This window comes from Trachypithecus francoisi, unplaced genomic scaffold (genome assembly GCF_009764315.1).
Source record: "Trachypithecus francoisi isolate TF-2019V2 unplaced genomic scaffold, Tfra_2.0 Lachesis_group17, whole genome shotgun sequence".
Taxonomy (NCBI): Eukaryota; Metazoa; Chordata; class Mammalia; order Primates; family Cercopithecidae; genus Trachypithecus; species Trachypithecus francoisi.
Window position 1 is genome coordinate 35,267,863 of NW_022681462.1, and position 17,932 is coordinate 35,285,794.

Sequence of the window (17,932 nt, forward strand, 5' to 3'; positions counted from 1 at the left end):
CTGAGACAGTGACTCACATCATGTTTCTCTGATGAGAAGAAATTATGGCCTCAGGGCTTTGCTTTCTTCTGTATTCGTGTCTCTCCAGTGTGAATGTTCCTATTACTTCCACAGAATCTTTTTCCATCTGAAGTGTTCATAGTGCTCTTTGAAATACCTGAAAGAAGGCAATGAAGAAATACGGCACTTTTTCTGGTACACTGATTTTATTTGAAGATTAGGAAATAGGGGAAAGTATGAAAAACAAGTTAAGCAATGCCATGAGTAAATGATTTAAATAATATTTAATTTAGGTATACTTGATTATATTTTGGTTTAGATCCAGGCAGAACACAAATGGCATAATCAAATGGTGAAGCTGAGGAGAAGTTAATAAAGAACTACTCACAGAGGAGTGAGCAGAACTAAGAGAGACCAACAAGAGGCATTGAATCACCCTGAGTACAGGGATCTATTGCCTCCTCCGGACTTGAAGGAGTCTAGGATGATCTGCTGCAGCTGTAACAACCAGCCATCTATCTGTAGCTATGACACTTGGCAGAGGGTCTGTTGAATCTGTAGCCCATCAACGAGGGAGCAAAGTGAATAAATAACCTGGCCTCTCTATCCATCTCCACTCTCATCTCCCATTGCCTGTTGGTCAAATCTAACCATAAGCCAGTGGGCAAGAGAGGCCTATTAATGCAATTGATAGAGGCTGATGACGGGCCCCAGACCAGAAAGGAGAAGGAAATCAAGGAAGAGCAAACAAAGAATATCCAGCCCAGGGCAGGAAGGAAACTCATACCAAGTTTTAAACTGAGGCAAAACTGAGCTTGAAAAACACTTATTTTGGCTCATCGTTACGTTCTGAAAGATAATTGAGGGTACTCTGCTTATGAGACACCTAACAAAGAGTTGAAAAGCAAGGTTTGAGCAAAATAAAATATTTTAGGTGTTTACAAAAATGAATTGTTTTATTTTATTTATTTTTGAGACAGGGTCTTACTCTATTGCCCAGGCTAGAATGCAGTGATGTGATCATGGTTCACTGCAACCTCCACCTCCCAGGCTTAAGTGATTCTCCAGCCTCAGCCTCCCGAGTAGCTGGATCTACAGGCATGTGCCACCACACCCGGTTAATTTTTGCATATTTAGTAGAGATGGGTTTTTGCCATGTTGTTCAGGCTGGTCTCAAACTCCTAGTCTCATGCAATTTACCTGCCTCGGCCTTCCAAAGTGCTCGAGCGACAGGCATGAGCCACTGCACCTGGTCATAAATTATTTTCATAGTGAAAGCCATACTTTTCACAAGTCTATCAAGGAATTTCATGCCTTTTGGTGCCCCAAAGTTACACATACAGTGCCCCTGTTTCACCATGTTACCTATGCCCAGCACCATCTATGAGGCTATGACAAAAAGAAATGACTCCCAGATGTTTTGTGGAATCCATTCTAGACAGCTATTCTATCCCTTCAAGATGGGTTCTACGTCAGATTCATTTGGGAAACCTTAGCTATTGCATCTTTAATTTGAAGATTTATAAAGTGGTCAGAATTCTAAAAATTCTTAGAACCTCTGGGGGGACCAGAAGACTGTTTTAGTTTCTGAAAGGATACCCAGCTGTGTTTCAAACTAAGCTCTACTTGACCAGCCGAGTGGCTTTTAGCCATGCATTTTGTTCCTTGGAGCTTCATTTCTCCACATGAAATGAGGACACTTATTTTATTTTCCTCATTGAATTATGGTAAAGAAATAAATGAGAAAAATTTTCAGGTGGGCGTTGATACAAGTATTCAAACATAGCAGCGAGTAGTAGTAGTAATAGCAATGTATATTCATCAGTATTGTCTTCATTATTATTGCTGACTTAATTTAGCATCATATAATTCAGTTTTCCAAAACAACTTGAGCAAATCACCCTCCGACTGTAGGTTAAGATCACATGGAAATGGTATACTGTGTTGAGACATCATACTTGGGGAAGTCTGACCTGATTTTTCTCTCACATAGAAGGCAGTGCGTCTCAAAATAAATAGTTTCTTCAACCTCAGTCACCTGGGAATTTTGTTCAAATGCACATTCTGACTTAACCAGTCAGAGGTAGAGCCCCAAATTTTGCATTTTTAAGAAATTCCTAGGGAGTGCTGATGCTGCTGCAGCTGGTTATTATTTCCTGGTTCCTGCTTTAATTTACGAGGCATGAGATAGGCTTGATCCACCTGAGATTAGACAAATAGATGATTTTTGTTTTTTTGTTTTGTTTTGTTTTTTACAGCTGTTGATCCTACAAAATTGAACCTCTCTGGCTCTGGGAATTGGAGTTGGAGGGTAGGGTTTGATATGTGGATTAAAATCAAAGGAATAAGTCACTCTGAGCAGCTGCATAATGTTATAAGATTTGGGGAAGTACAAGAAGGTCACAAAAAGGAGAGGAAAGAGGTGTCCCAGAGATAGCCCGTAACCAGTGCATCATATTTCCCTGAACAATCAGCCTTCATTTTAAGGAAAAAACCCATATGCCTTCCAACACTCACCACAAAGTCCTCACACACCACCCTTCCCTATAAGCAGTTTCATCACAACAGTTTTTGAAGTATCCATCTCACAATCACTTAAAAAGCAGTCGATATTATGCATTTTCTACATTACCCTAAAAATCACACTAATAATTAATGTATGACTTCCCAGAAACTGAGATCATCCCCTTCAATGTTCAGAAGACAAAGTCTATTAGCATTTTCCTCACCTTGCATCATGATGGCCTTTCCCACTTGCAAATGGAAAGCAAGGGTCATCATGTGCACATGTGCATAAACACTAACCCAAACTGCTGTGATTTGAGCGATTTTAATAATAGAAAAAAATATATAAAACCTGATGGCACAGTCATTTATTTTCTGCTAACATGCAAAGGAAAAAAAAAAAAAAAAAAGATGATTTCATTCAGAATTAAATACCCAGGCTTTGTGCATTGCTCTTTTCTATTTTAAATCTGAAGTCAGTGACATGTCTGTCTTTTCAGAACATGTTAAGGTATTTTCCTTGTAATTTCCTGAAGCTGGAAGAATATCCTTCACACATGCTCCCTGCCAAACAACCTCCTCCCCTCATGTTTTCCAAGATCTGGTGAGGCTGTAACACATGGTGACAAGGAGTAAAGTCTCTAGGGTTGGACAGAACAGAGTCCCAGTGACCCCTCCCTAGTTATATGACTTTGGACATGTTACTTCACCACAGTAAGCCTGAATTCTCTCATCTATAAAATGACAATAATAATATAGCCCCCATCTTAGTGTTTCTCCAACTATGACAAGTTTGTTAGTGAAATAGTATTCACTGCCTGAGGACAAAAGGAGTTATTTATCAAGTCAAAAATGTATTGACTGAAATGTCATTGTAATGAGATGATATAGGAGAAAGGAGACTCTCTCAGAAGAGGCTTCCTAGTGATATTTATAAGGATTTTTATTAGCTTTTATGTGCAGTTCCTGACCATTGCTCCACAATCCAATTTATGTTAAATACGTTTTTGTCTTATCTGAGTTGTAGATATCCTTCAGGATACCTATTCCCTGATGGCTTTATAATCTCCCCTCATTACATCTATAGAGACTCTATTTAACAAATGCTTTCAAACTCATAATCTAGTCAAAAAAAGAAGGAAAGAAGGAAGAGAGAGGAACACGTTTACTAAGTGCCTAATTATCTCTCATATAACCTCATTTTTATTTATTCTCACAACATTCTGATTAAAACAGCATTAATATCCTTTCTTCCATCCTTTCTTCCTCCTTTCCTTACATCCTTTTTTTCTCTTTCTTCCACCTTCTTCCTTTTTCCCTTCCTTCTTTCTTTCCTTCCTTCCTTCTTCTCTCCATTTATTTCTTTGTCTTCTTTATTCATCAGAGAATTCTCAGACCAAGTGAGACAGATAACTATAGAGGTCCTAAAACCAATAAAACTTGGTGTCAGAAGGTACACGCAAGTGTATACAAAATTCAGAGCCTATGCTCTGTTTACCAGCTCACATTGCATACTAAGTAAAGATACATTCCTGTATTTCATGTGAATGGGCCAATGGGACTCCAAGGGAAGTCATTTCTGCTCCATCTATGTATATACTTAACTGCCAGGCTCCTAAGGATCAGTTCCCTCTAGTAGGAGGTATCTGGAATCACAGAGGAATTTCTGTAATATTTCCATTTTTCTGGAAAGAAGATGTTGTCACTAAACACAATGAAACCCAACAATTCTGCATAAGGACCAAGGGGTCCAAAATAGTAATCAGAATGGCAGAATGAGACAAGGAAGCCTTTTAAAAAGAAGTGAATTTTGTACAAGGAATGTGCTAATTGGCCCTGGAGTGTGACTGACCAGTAACAGCAATTGACTTGGAAAGACCTGAGGGCCTCACCCTTCAATCCCACAAGAGCTTTAACATTCATCTTCTTGACAGACTGGCACAGCCAATTAACTTTCTCCTCTGCTCCATGAGATGTGATTGTACAACCTCAAATAGAAGAAAAGAAGCCAGCTTTTAATCACCTTCTCTAGATCAGGTAATATACTCTATGCTACTTACGTTGTTTTAATTAATCCTCACAATTCCCTTATTAAAATAAGTCCTGCTATTTCTCTTTTACAAAAAAGACACAATCTCAGAGATATTGTGATGTTCCCAAAGTTTTACAAGCCACAGGCCAATATGTAAATCCAAATTTCTAGAGCTGAAGAGCCTTTATTATTTTCACTACATCATTTCACCAAATACTAGTTGTGGTCTTTCACATAAGAGTGAGAAACCTTTGATTTGCATCTGAAGCCATGTGCTACCAAGTTTGAGATCAGGTGATTTTGAGCCATCTATCTATACACACAGAGTTCCCCCCTTTGGTAACCAATAACTCACTATCACTGGAGAAGCTTAGGGAATAATCTGAGCCCCAAGAGAAGAAGTTTTCTTTGGACCAGAGTTTCTCAGAAGTCAATTGTCTATAAACCTTCTTCATGTTTTTTTTTCTTATTTTTTTTAACACCTACACATACCAACTACACCAATATTTGTATATTATTTCTTTTTTTAACTCAAATTATTATGTCTTAAGAGCACACTTTATATCACCAGCACAAATAGAATCAGCATCAATTAATTAATTTTATATTAATGAAAATCTGAGTTACCCCTTAAATTATCATCTGTATCTTCAGGAAAATGTTTACCAAGTTTTAGAAAATACTGCTCTAGGCAAAGCTAACCCATACTACCAATAATTCACAACTATTAACTTATTTGATTCTGTTATTAATGGAGCTGCTCAGCTGGTATAATTCAGTGTTCTGGAATGTAATCCTATTTGGAACCTCTGCCCTTTTTTGTCTTGTTTTGTTTTTAATTAACACATAATAAGCATACATATTTATGGGGTACAGAGTGATGTTTTAATGCATGCAATGATCAAATTACTATACAACGTGCCACTTTTAAATCACATTTTAGCCTCTGAGATCATAATGAAATACAGTCTTCTTTTTCTTTCTTTTTTTTTTTTTTGCTAACAGCTTTATTAAGATGAAATTCAAATGCTTAAAAATTGACTCATTCAACAAGCATAATTCACACAGTTGTGCAATTATCACCATAATCAATTTTAGAATATCTTCATCTTCATCAAAAAAAAACCTGTACTCTTTCATAGTCATCGTCATTCTCCCATCTCTTGCAGCCCTAGGCAACTGCTACTCTACTTTCTGACTCTACAGATTAGCCTATTCTGGATATTCAATATAAGTTGAATCATACCATCTGTGACCTTTTGTGTCTGACTTCTTATACTTAACATTTTTAAGGATCATCCATGTTGTAGAATGCATCGGTACTTCATTCCTTTTTATTGCTGAATAATATTTTGTTGTGTGTAAATTGTATTTTGTTTATCTACTCATCAGTTGGTGGGTGTTGGAGTTGTTTCTGCTCTTTGGCTATCATGAATAACGCTGCTGTAAACATTCCTGTAAAAACATTTGTGTGTATGTATGTTTTCATGTCTTTTGAGTGTATGCCTAGGAGTGGAATTGCTGGCATGATGAAGAGCTTTAACAGTGTTTGGGGTTCTGTTTTAAATTGCCTTTTTGACCTCAATTTAATGACTCAAAGAAATGATATTATGCCTTCACCCATTCATTATAAAACTAGCCAAACAAGTCCTGCACATTTACCACAGACCGGTCTTTCAAGGCAGAGATGGGATCATAATCATAGATAGAGACTAAAGAATCTGGATTCTGCCACCAACTAGCAAAATGTTCATGAGAAAATGACTTTACCTGCTAGCCTCCATTATTCTTATTTGGAAAAATGAAAGGATTAGATTTGTCATTGCCTGACATCCTTCCTCACTTTAATATTCTGTAATTTTATAAGCATATATGAAAGCATTTTGACAAGTTAAAATAGTTTTAAAATACAAGCCATCATTATCACATATTGCCTCCTTGCTGAGAAGTGGCTGTGTCCTATGGTGAAATAACATCAGCATTCAATCTTAAGGAAAAGTATGCCCAAAATAGACCATTTTCTCAAAAAACAAGACCATATTCTCATGTAATTCTTAGGTGCTTATGGGACCTCTCAAAGGATGGGAAGATATATGTATTTTTCTCTATGTAATTCTACTTTCTTCAACAAAGAAAACACTATAAGGAGAACCCATGTGTTATCCCTAAGCAATATATTTGCAGCACTTCCCTGGTGACATAACTGGCTCTGGAAAGGAACACTGAGTTATGTCCTCTGGGGTAACTGGGATCACAGTGAAATTGTCACACAGAGAACTGAGTTGAAGGCTTGGAGAAAATGAGCACTCTAGCACAGAAAATTTTAAAAGATACAATTAACTGTGTGATAAACACAAAGAATACACTTTTAGCAACATATATCAGTATGATTAAGCTTAGAAATCCCAGGTAGTTCAGTTTCTTGAGTAGTCCCAGTTCACATAGGAAATACATTGAGGTACACTATCTATCTATATAGCACCGCCGCCAATTTAAAACTGGATACAATTATCCCTCATGATTCTGTGGACTGACTAGTCTCAGTTGTTCATGGTTTCCAACCTAAGTTTCCTTATGAGGTTACTCTCAGATAGTTGGGATCGTCATTAGCAGAATGTCAGATATCCAAGATGGCTTGAGAGTTGGCCACTTCATCTCTGTGTTAACACTTTAGTTCAGGAAAATTTATCTTAGATGCCTTTGGCACTTAAAAATTTACAAATTGATGTATATCAATTTTGTTTACATCATTTAATCATCAGGATAGTCCTGTTTAATAAACAAATCAAGAATGAAAAACAGATTCAAATATGCTAATAGTTACCTAAAACTATTATGCATGGCTATGCATAATAGAAAAGTCCCCCAAATTGTTCTATTCTTGGTCCAGTATTCTTTTCATTAAAATACCCTATCACTTCTTTGATTCTATGCAACCATCGTCTATTACTGAAAACTTTGATAAAATTGTTTTGACTTTTTGTACCCAAACTTGCCTGTCAATAATGGGCAACAATTGAGCCTTATGCAGCCCTCTACAGTCTAGAGTAAGTCAAATCTATCTTATACCTTGGATCTCTTCAAGTGTTTGAAAACTCAGTTGTGTTCTAAGATATCACTTTCTTCCATTTCTCAATTATCTTTATGAATTCTTTTTCTGTCCTTGGCCTATGGGTATTCGTCAACATGTTTTTAACATCTATATTATATTGATTAATCAAACATGAGATTTTGGGATTGGAATCATATCATTACTTGACAGCAACAACTGTGTTGATTTCCTATGCCCCATTATCTTCCTTCAGAGTGATGAGATGAGACCCAGATATTACCCTGCATGTGCAAATGATTTTTGTTCTTTGGCACTACAAGAGAGTAATCCTGAAGGTATGAATCTGGGAGATTATATAGGAACTGCTATATAGTTGCTATTCTTCCCTCGAAAGAGATAGATAAATCTTTGCTCTCTAATATTTTACAGTCTTTTAAGTTATAAACAGATGGCCCCAGAGATTTTATCTCCCTCTGAAATAGAGACATAGCTTCTGGAGAGAAAGCTTTTACTATTTCTGGGTCTCCATCCAATCGCCCTTTAATTACCAATATTTGTTTTACTTAGCTTTTTTGCTGGGGTTATAATTCTGTAAAAATGTAAAAATATTTTCTCTAGTTCCACATTAGTGTGCTCAGTGGTTAAGCCTTCAGCTCACTGGTCATCTCATCTCACGTAACAAAAGCTGCCAAGTACTTTTCATGCACCAAATACTACATCTTATACATGCTATCGAATCCTCAATCTCTCTTTCAGCACAAACTACTCCTTCAGCTTCAGATTTCCAATGTAAATTTCCAGTTGACATCTCCATGGTGATGTCTTTTGGGCATCTAAAGCCCAGTGTGTTCAGAAATAAACTACCCACCTTCTCTTCCTAAACCATTCATCCCCATTTTTAAATACTTATGTATTAAGACCCTAGAGTCAAGAACATAAAGAGCCCAATAATCACATTAGTCTTCTCCAATTCATGGTGCCTTTCCTTCCTTTTTTTTCTAAAAAAAAATATATCCTTAGTACCTACCATGTGTCAGGCACTAACAAGCCAGCAGTGAACAAAGCAATCAAATCCTATGCTCACAAGGAGGGCAGACAGACAGGCAATTGGCAGGTAAGCAAATGATTACACAATATAACTGGTGAATTAAATATTAAACAGAAAACAATAAAGAGATTCTGGTATTTCTATTAACTGTATTACCAGAGTCATATTAGAAAATATTGATTTTGATCTCTGTCACAAGGTTTGACTTCTGAAACAGAACAACTGAGTCACATACACACACAAAAGCAATGATTTTCAATTCATCAGCACTGATTAAACCTTCCTTAGAAATATGATTCTCACCCAGATATAAAGCAAGATAGAGATGCTTCTGCTTTGAAAGGGCCAGGGTCTGACTCTACCCTCTTTCTCCCATCAGTTCCACTGCACATCCCAAGACGAAAGTGGTCTCTTGCGTCCTTAATCCTTGAGTGTCAGTGTAGCATAAGAAGCTAAAGAAATAGTAAAAGAGGTGAGAACAGAGCAGTTTGGGGTTTGTAGTTTTTCATACAATTTATTTGAAGAAATAAGAATTACTGCTTGCTTTATGTTGTGCAGAAAATAACTACATATGAGTGTGTGCTTTTGTAGCCTTGAAAAATCCTTCATGCTTGGGTCTGTTTTCTAGCTTGATATTTCCTTGTCGTAGAATCTGAACATCAATACTTTCTGACACTTTCTTTAAAACACTGAAGCATCTTAAAGTCTAATCTATTTTGCTTCCTCCTGAATTGGATTCTGCCCACTGTGAGAACTGTACATGAGATAAGAGGAAAATTTGGTAAGAAACTTTCTCCACTCATGGTCCAAACAAGTAACTTTTATAAACAGTATTAATTTATGTACTTAATTGACATTAATCAGAAGAGGAATAAAGTAGGTTGATAACTTTAGAATAAAAAGTTGGCCATGTTGGCAATATGTGGTCAAGATCTGAACTTCCTCATAAAAATAACTTTTTTTCTTTACAAACAATATACCATGAGATTTATGCAACAGGGATTTCTGGCCTGAGGAAACTGGTACAAGAGAATTTTTCACAGAGATATATCCATATCTTAAAGAATAGGAATGCAGAGAGAGAACAACGTACAGACACAACACTGCAAAATAATTTTATCTCAGTGGGATCAAAATGCTTCTGTGAAGCTGCTACAGCTTCCCCTCTCAGAATATATTGCTTTGTCCTAAATGCAGAACCACCAAGATAAAACAATGATGGAGAAAAATAGAAGAATCCAAAATAAGCATGTTAACTAAGGATTCATAGGAAATGCAAAGAGCAAAATCATAAGGTATATTTTTCTTTTATTTTCCACTAGATTCTATTCCTGAATTCAGATGTCTCCTCTCATATAGATAATTCAACTTTTTAAATTTAAAGTCAGTTTTATTGTAGTAAATATTTTTGGAATTCAAATTCAACAATCACTGGTACTGACCCACAGCAGAGATCAAGAAGGAAACCTATGCTTGCATCCCCAGTTGGCAATAATGAGATACCCCTCCCCCACTTAGGTGGAGTCAAAAGGCCTAGTGAAGCAACAAGACTTTTATAATTAGCCAGTGGTAATAAGGTAACCTCCACTGCATTTTCAGTAGAGACCACGTGAAATGTTAGAATTGCTACCCCTACTCAGTGGTAGGAAAAAGACTATTCAGTTGTCAACAAACACTAAGGAACCTCAGTCCTTACTGACAACCACCTGACAGTAATCATGAAGGACCTAAGTTTCTACTGCTGGAGTGTTGTCAGAGAAATAGAGCTAAAACAGTAGGTATTACTAAAATCTAGAGTAATGGCACAAAAACTCCAGGTTTCAATAAAAATGATTTTTTAAATTATACTTAAGTTCTGGGATACATGTGTGCAGAATGTGCAGGTTTGTTACATAGGTATATATGTGGCATGGTGGTTTGCTGCATCCATCAACCCGTCATCTACATTAGGTGTTTCTCCTAACACTACCCCTCCCCTTGCCCCCCATCACCCAACAGGCCCCAGTGTGTGATGTTCCCCTCCCTGTGCCCGTATGTTCTCAGTGATCAACTCCCATTTCTGAGTGAGAACATGCAGTGTTTGGTTTTCTGTTCCTGTGTTAGTTTGCTGAGAATGATGATTTCCAGCTACACCAATGTCCCTGCAAGTACATGAACTCATTCTTTTTCATAGCTGCATAGTACTCCATGGGGCATATGTGCCACATTTCCTTTATCCAGTCTATCATTGATGGGCATTTGGGTTGGTTCCAAGTCTTTGCTATTCTGAATAGTGCTGCAATAAACATATGTATGCATGTATCTTCATAGCAAAATGATTTATAATCCTTTAGGTATATACCCAGTAATGGGATTGCTGGGTTAAATGGTATTTCTAGTTCTAGATCCTCGAGGAATCATCACACTATCTTCCACAATGGTTGAACTAATTTACACTCCCACCAACAGTGCAAAAGCATTATTTCTACACATCCTCTCCAGCATCTGTTGTTTCCTGACTAATAAAAATGATTTTTTATACCAGAACCAAAAATATCTCAAACAAAATGAAAAGACACAAACAACAGATTACAATACCAAGATGACAGGGATGTTAAAATTATCTAGCAAAAATTTAAAAGCAGTCATCAAAAGAATGCTTTAATGAGTAATTACAAACACTCAGGTAAAAAAAATAAAGAAAAAGAAAACCCCACTGAAAAATTACAGAATATCAATAAAGAAATAGAAACTATAAAGATGAACCTAGTAGAAGATTTAGAACTGAAACAATAAACAAAACGAAAAACTTAGATAAGCCTAACAACAAAATAAAGGAGAAAGTGTGAAGAATAAGTGAATTTAAAGATGAAACTTTACAAATGATCCATGTAAACTGGAAAAAAAGTCACAGAGACCTAAAGGTATGTGGGACTCTAACAAAAGATCTAATATTCCCATCAGAGAGCCCCTGAAAGAGAGGAGGAAAAGGGTGTGACAGGAAAACTACTCAATGAAAAAGTAGAAGAAAACCTTTTAACTTTGGAAGGAGACATAAATCTACAAATCAATAAATCTGAATGAATCCAAAACAGGATAACCCTAAAGAAATCCATGCCAAAACATAGCAAATGAAACTTCTAAAAACTAAAGGTAGATAAAATATCTTGAAAGCAGCCAGAAAAACAGCATTTTACCTATATGGGGAAAGCAACTTGAGTGACAGTAGATTTCTCACCAGAAATCATGGAGGCTAATAGTAAATATCCTAATATTTTCCAGATGCTGGAAAAAGAAAACAAATGAACAAACAAAAAAACCCTGAAAAGTCAACCCAGAAACCTATAGTCAGTAGAAATATCCTTCAGGAATAGAGGGAAAATTAAGACATTCTCAGATGAAATTGAGAAGAGAATTTATCATCTACAAACCAACCCTAAGAGAGCAACTAAACAAAATTCTGTAAAACAAACAAACAAACAAAAAAGATAAAAGAGGGAACATTGGAACATCATGAAGAAATAATATAGTAAGCAAAAATATGGGTAAGTGCAAATGTAAATTCTCCTCTTGAGTTATTAAAAGTATGTTTGATGGATGAAGCAAAACATAAAACAATTTGATATGGTTCTAAATATATGTATAGAAAATATTTCAGACAATTGCCTTATAAGCAGGGGAAGATAAATAAATATAAAAGTAGGTAGGGTTTCTATACTTCTCTCAAACTGGTAATGTAACGATGCTAATGGACTGTGATAAACCATATATATGTAATAAAATGCACAGAAAAATCACTAAAAAGGCTATGCAAAGATACTCTCAAAGATACCATAGGCAACACCACCAAAGTGATAGAGTAAGGACATTCAAAAGTCATCCACCCCATAAAAGAAACAAGAACTTTAGTAAAATTGTCAGAATCAACTTTTTTGGAATGCTGAAAATCAACTAATGATTTGTAGCAATCTGGAGAGCATTTGCCCAAACAAAAAGGGTTGATTCTCAGTAAGAATAGTGAGCTTCATCAAGAAAAAAGATTTAATCTCAGTTAGGATGGGAACTTTTGTGGCATTTTACACAGTCCTATTTCCATACTTGCCTCTACTGTGTCTTTGAAAACAAGTATCTACAATTACAGTAAAAATGAGCACCCTGACAGACACTGGTCAGGGAAGAGAGGTGTTGGGCTTCTTCAAAACACCATATCTAGGGAATTGTAATTACCTGACATGTCTGACAATTCCCTGGAAGACTTCATTGACAGAGATATCTTTATTAGAACAAGTTCAAAGCTTTCCTAGTGTACAGAGGCTTTTCTCTAGAAATGTTTGGCAATTCTGAACACTGCATATGCCTAAAGTGTGGATAGGAGTTGGGGAAAACAACACTATAACCAAAAACTTAAAAGAAAATCTAGAGAATGAGATGTTCACAGGGAACTTTGAAAAACTCCAACAGAGACTTCTGGTTTCTGGTCTGGCATACAGGAAGCTTGGAAGTTGTTATTTAGTCCTACAAAACAAATACAATGATGAACAAACTGAAAAATCAACAACTCTTTCAAATTAATCAGAGAAATGAGGTCAGAGGGCAAAATACTACTCCGAAAATTGAAGAAAGGCAGATACCAAAATATCACAATTGACCAGAACAGAAACCCACAAGCAGAAACTTCTACAGGAACCAGTGCCAGGGTAAGAAAACCTAAACTATAATTGAAGAATTGCTGGAGGCTCAGTGTGGACAATTCCAAGAAATAAAAACTCCAGGGGACTCAGTCATAAGAGGGAACCCACACTTTTGGGTGTTTCACCTCTAGGAGATCTACCAGGTCCTAATAGTAAATATCAGAAAAACAATCCATTCATGTTTCTGTCAAGGGATGGAGAAAAAACTTTTCTAAAAAATAATTTGGAAATATGCCAGAAAATTCTATTCTAACAAGGCCTACTATCAGCAGAATCTATTTTACCAGAGCCTAATATACCTGAGGTAAAGGAAATACCCAATTCTAGCTTTCTCTAGACTTCCACATAAAAAAAGGAAACTACGTAACTCCAGTCCACTCCAGCTATCCTCTCCCTCCTAGGTGGGATGTGGGGAAAAACTGAGAAGTACTGGTGCAGTACACAGTTCAGGGGCACAGACTAAACAAAAGACTGAGACCTAATAAGAGAGACCTAATATGTATAGAACTAAAAATACCCTCCTTTCCCCCACACACTAATGGCCTATGTATTGCCATTCCTTTTACCCAGTATGCCATGTTTGCCTTACAACAAAAAATTACAAGGCATACTGAAAGGCAAAAAAAAAAAACAAAACAAACAAAAAAAAAAAACAGTGAGAAGAGACTGAACTAGCATCAAAATGAGATTCAGATATGGCAGGAATATTAGAATTATTATACGAAAAAATAATTTTAACAGACGATGATTAATGTGCTACAGTCTTTAGTGGAAAAAATAAATAGACAACAAGCAAGAACAGATAGATAATGTAAGCAAAAAGATAAAAATTCTAGGAAAGAATAAAAAAGAAATGCTAGAAATCAAAACCACTTTAACAGAAATGAAGAATGCCTTCAATGGGCTCATAAGTAGACTGAACACAGCTGAGGACAGAATCTCCGAGCTTCAGGATATGACAATAGAAACTTATAAAACTAAAAAGCAAAGAGAAGCAAGACTAAAAAAGGACAAAATATCAAGGAACTGTGGGAAAACTAAAAAAGGTGTAACATATGCTTCATGGGACTAAAGGAGAAGAAAGATTAAAAAAACAGAAGGAATATTTAAAAATATAATGACTGAGAACTGCCCCCAAATTAGTGTCAGACACCAAACCACAAATCTAGGACACTCAAAGAACACCAAGTTGGGTAAATACTACAAGCAACCAAAAAACAAATATCTTGGCATATCATATTTAAACTATAGAAAATCAAAGATGAAAAAATAAATCCTTAAAGAATCCAGAGGAGAAAAAGTACCTTACCTATAGAGGAGCAAAGATAATAAATACATCTGACTTCTTAGAAACCATGCAAGCAAGAAGAGAGCCCAGTGAAGTATTTAAACTGTTGAAAGAAAAAAACCAAACAAGCAACCAAAACACCAATTTAGAATTCTGTACCCTGTGAAATTGCCTTCAAAAATTAAAAATTGAGAGAATTTCTTGCCAGTAGACCTGCCTGGCAAAAAAATATTCAAGAAGTTTTTCGGAGAGATGGAAAAAAATAAAGACCAGAGGCCAGGCATGGTGGCTCACACTTGTAATCCCAGCACTTTGGGAGGCCAAGGCATGTGGATCACCTGAAATCAGAGTTCAAGACCAGCCTGGCCAACATGGGGAAACCCTGTCTCTTCTAAAAGCACAAAAAAATTAGCGAGGCATAGTGGTGTGTGCCTGTAATCCCAGCTATTATGGAGGCTGAGGCAAGAGAATTGCTTGCACCTTGGAGGTGGAGGTTGCAATGAGCACCACTACACTCCAACCTGGGCAACAGAGTGAGACTCTCTCTCAAAAACAGTAATAATAATAATGATATAAAGATCAGAAACTGGGACCTGTATAAAGAAAGGAAAAGCATCAAAAATAAATTAGTGAGGATTAAATCAACTTTTATATTTTTTATTCTTAATTGATCTAACAGACATAAGATATCAGTATGTTCAAAATAATAATAGCAACAATGTATTTAAGTATATGTGCTGAGGTATATATGTTTGTGTGCATGTGTGTGTGTGTGTGTGAGTGTATGTATACTTATCTATAAGTAAAATGAGTGACATGAAATGATACAAGGAATGGGAGGGAGGAATACAGATTTTGAAAAAATATTATTATGAAGTACTCACACTACCAGTGAACTGGTACTATTTTATTTGAAAGTGGTCTTAGCTTAGTTGTAAATGTATACTGCATACTCTAGGGCAACCACTAAAAAAATAAAAAGAAAAGTAAACTGATATGCTTTAAAAGGAGAAGAAATGAAATTATATAAAATGTCTAATCAAAACCACAAAAAAGCAGATAAAGAGGAATAAAGAATAAGGGCAACAGATATTAATTCAGCTATATCAGTAATCATTTTGAGCCCCAATGGTCTAAGTGCACAAATTAAAAAACATATATTATTACAGTGGATCAAAAAACAAGGCTCATTTATATGTTGTCTACAAGAAATCTTTAAATACAAAGACACATAAATACAAAGAACTGAATGGAGAAATACAGACCATGCTGCACTAATGAAAAGAAAGTAGGAATAGTTATATTAAATTCAGACAGAGATGACTTCAGAGTAAGGAAAGTTATCGGGGCTAAAAAGGGTTTTACAAACTGAAAACAATTCTTCAATTCTTTAAGAAGACATAGTAATCATTAACATGTAAACATCTAACAGTTGAGCATTAAAATATGTGAGCGAACACACTGAAAAAGATAATACACCAGGATCGGGTAGGATTTATCCCAGGAATGGAAAGGTAGTTTAATATATGCAAATCAATAAACATAATACATCACATCAATAGTATGAAGGACAAAAACCTTATGATCATCTGAATAGATGCAGAAAAAGCATTTGATAAAATTCAACATCACTTAGTGGTAAAAACTCTCAATAAATTAGGTATGGTGAGAAAATACTCAACATAGTAAAAACCATGTATGACAAACCACAGCTAACATCATACCGATTGCAGAAAAACTGAAATCTTTTTCTGTAAGAACTGGAACAAGATAAAGATGCCCACTTTCACCACGCTTATTCAACACAGTACTAGAAGTTTTAGCTGGAGAAATTAGGCAAGAGAACAAAATAAAGGGCATACAAATTGGAAAGGAGGAAGTCTGTCTGCAGACAATATCATCTCATATGTAGAAAAACTTAAAGACTCTACAAAAAAATTCTTAGAACTGATCAATGAATTCAGTAAAGTTGGAGAAAACAAAACCAGCATACAAAATTCTTGGCATTTCTATACAAACCGTGAACTAGCTGAAAAATAAATCAAGAAGGCAACCACATTTACAGTAGCTATGAAAAATTAAAACACTTTGGAACAAATTTAACAGAGGTGAAAGACCTCTATAAGGAAAATGATAAAACAATGAGAAAAGAAGTTGAAGAGGATATAAACAAATGAAAAAACATCCAATGTTCATGGACCAGAAGAATTAACATTGTTAAAATGATTACTACCCAAAGCAATCCACAGATTCAATGCAATCTTTATCAAAATAGCAATGACATCCACACAGAAATTTATTCTATTCTCTAAAATTTGTATGGAACCTCTAAAAGACACTGAATAACCAAAGCAATTCTGAGCAAAAAGAACAAAGCTAACAGCATCAAAATACCAGACTTCAAAATATACTACAAAGCTATGGTAACCAAAGCTGCATGGTACTGGCATAAAAACAAAAACAGACTACTGGAACAGAATAGAGAACCCAGAAATTAATCCATGTAACTACAGCCAACTGATTTTTGACAAGGGCACCAAGAATACAGATTGGGGAAAGGACACCTCTTTGATAAATGGTGCTGGGAAAACTGGATATCTATATGCTGAAGAATGAAACTAGACCCCCACCCCTCTCTATATACAAAAATCAATTCAAAATGAATCAATGACCTAAATGTAAGACCTAAAACTATAAACCTACTAGAAGCAAACAGAGGGAAAATGCTTCAAGACATTGATCTGGGAAAAGATGTTATGAATAAGACCTCAAAAGTACAAGCAATAAGAGCACAAATAAACAAATGGGATTATATCAAACTCAAAAGCTTCTATACAGCATAGGAAAACAGTCAACAAAGTGGAGATAACCTACAGAATGGGAGAAAATATTTGTAAACTACTCATTTGACAAGGGATTAATAGCCACACTATACAAGTATCTCAGACATCTCAACAGCAAAAAGCAAACAATCTAATTTTAAAATAGGCAAATGATCTGAACAAACATTTCTCAAAAGAACACATACACGGGTCAGGGGGTGTAGCTCAGTGGTAGAGCGCGTGCTTCGTGTGTACAAGGTCCCTGGTTCAATCCCTGGCACCTCCAGTTTTTTGGCCGGGCGCGGTGGCTCAAGCCTGTAATCCCAGCACTTTGGGAGGCCGAGACGGGCGGATCACGAGGTCAGGAGATCAAGACCATCCTGGCTAACACCGTGAAACCCCGTCTCTACTAAAAAATACAAAAAACTAGCCGGGCGACGTGGCGGGCGCCTGTAGTCCCAGCTACTCGGGAGGCTGAGGCAGGAGAACGGCCTAAACCCAGGAGGCCGAGCTTG

The 17,932-nt window shown here is 36.2% G+C and overlaps 1 non-coding gene across 1 annotated transcript; it reads left to right on the top strand.

Annotated features, from left to right (window-relative positions):
• Nucleotides 1-17,631: 17,631 nt before the first annotated feature.
• Nucleotides 17,632-17,703, top strand: TRNAT-CGU. The gene has a single exon. It is a non-coding gene; the product is annotated as a tRNA-Thr (tRNA).
• The last annotated feature ends 229 nt before the right edge of the window (nt 17,704-17,932 follow it).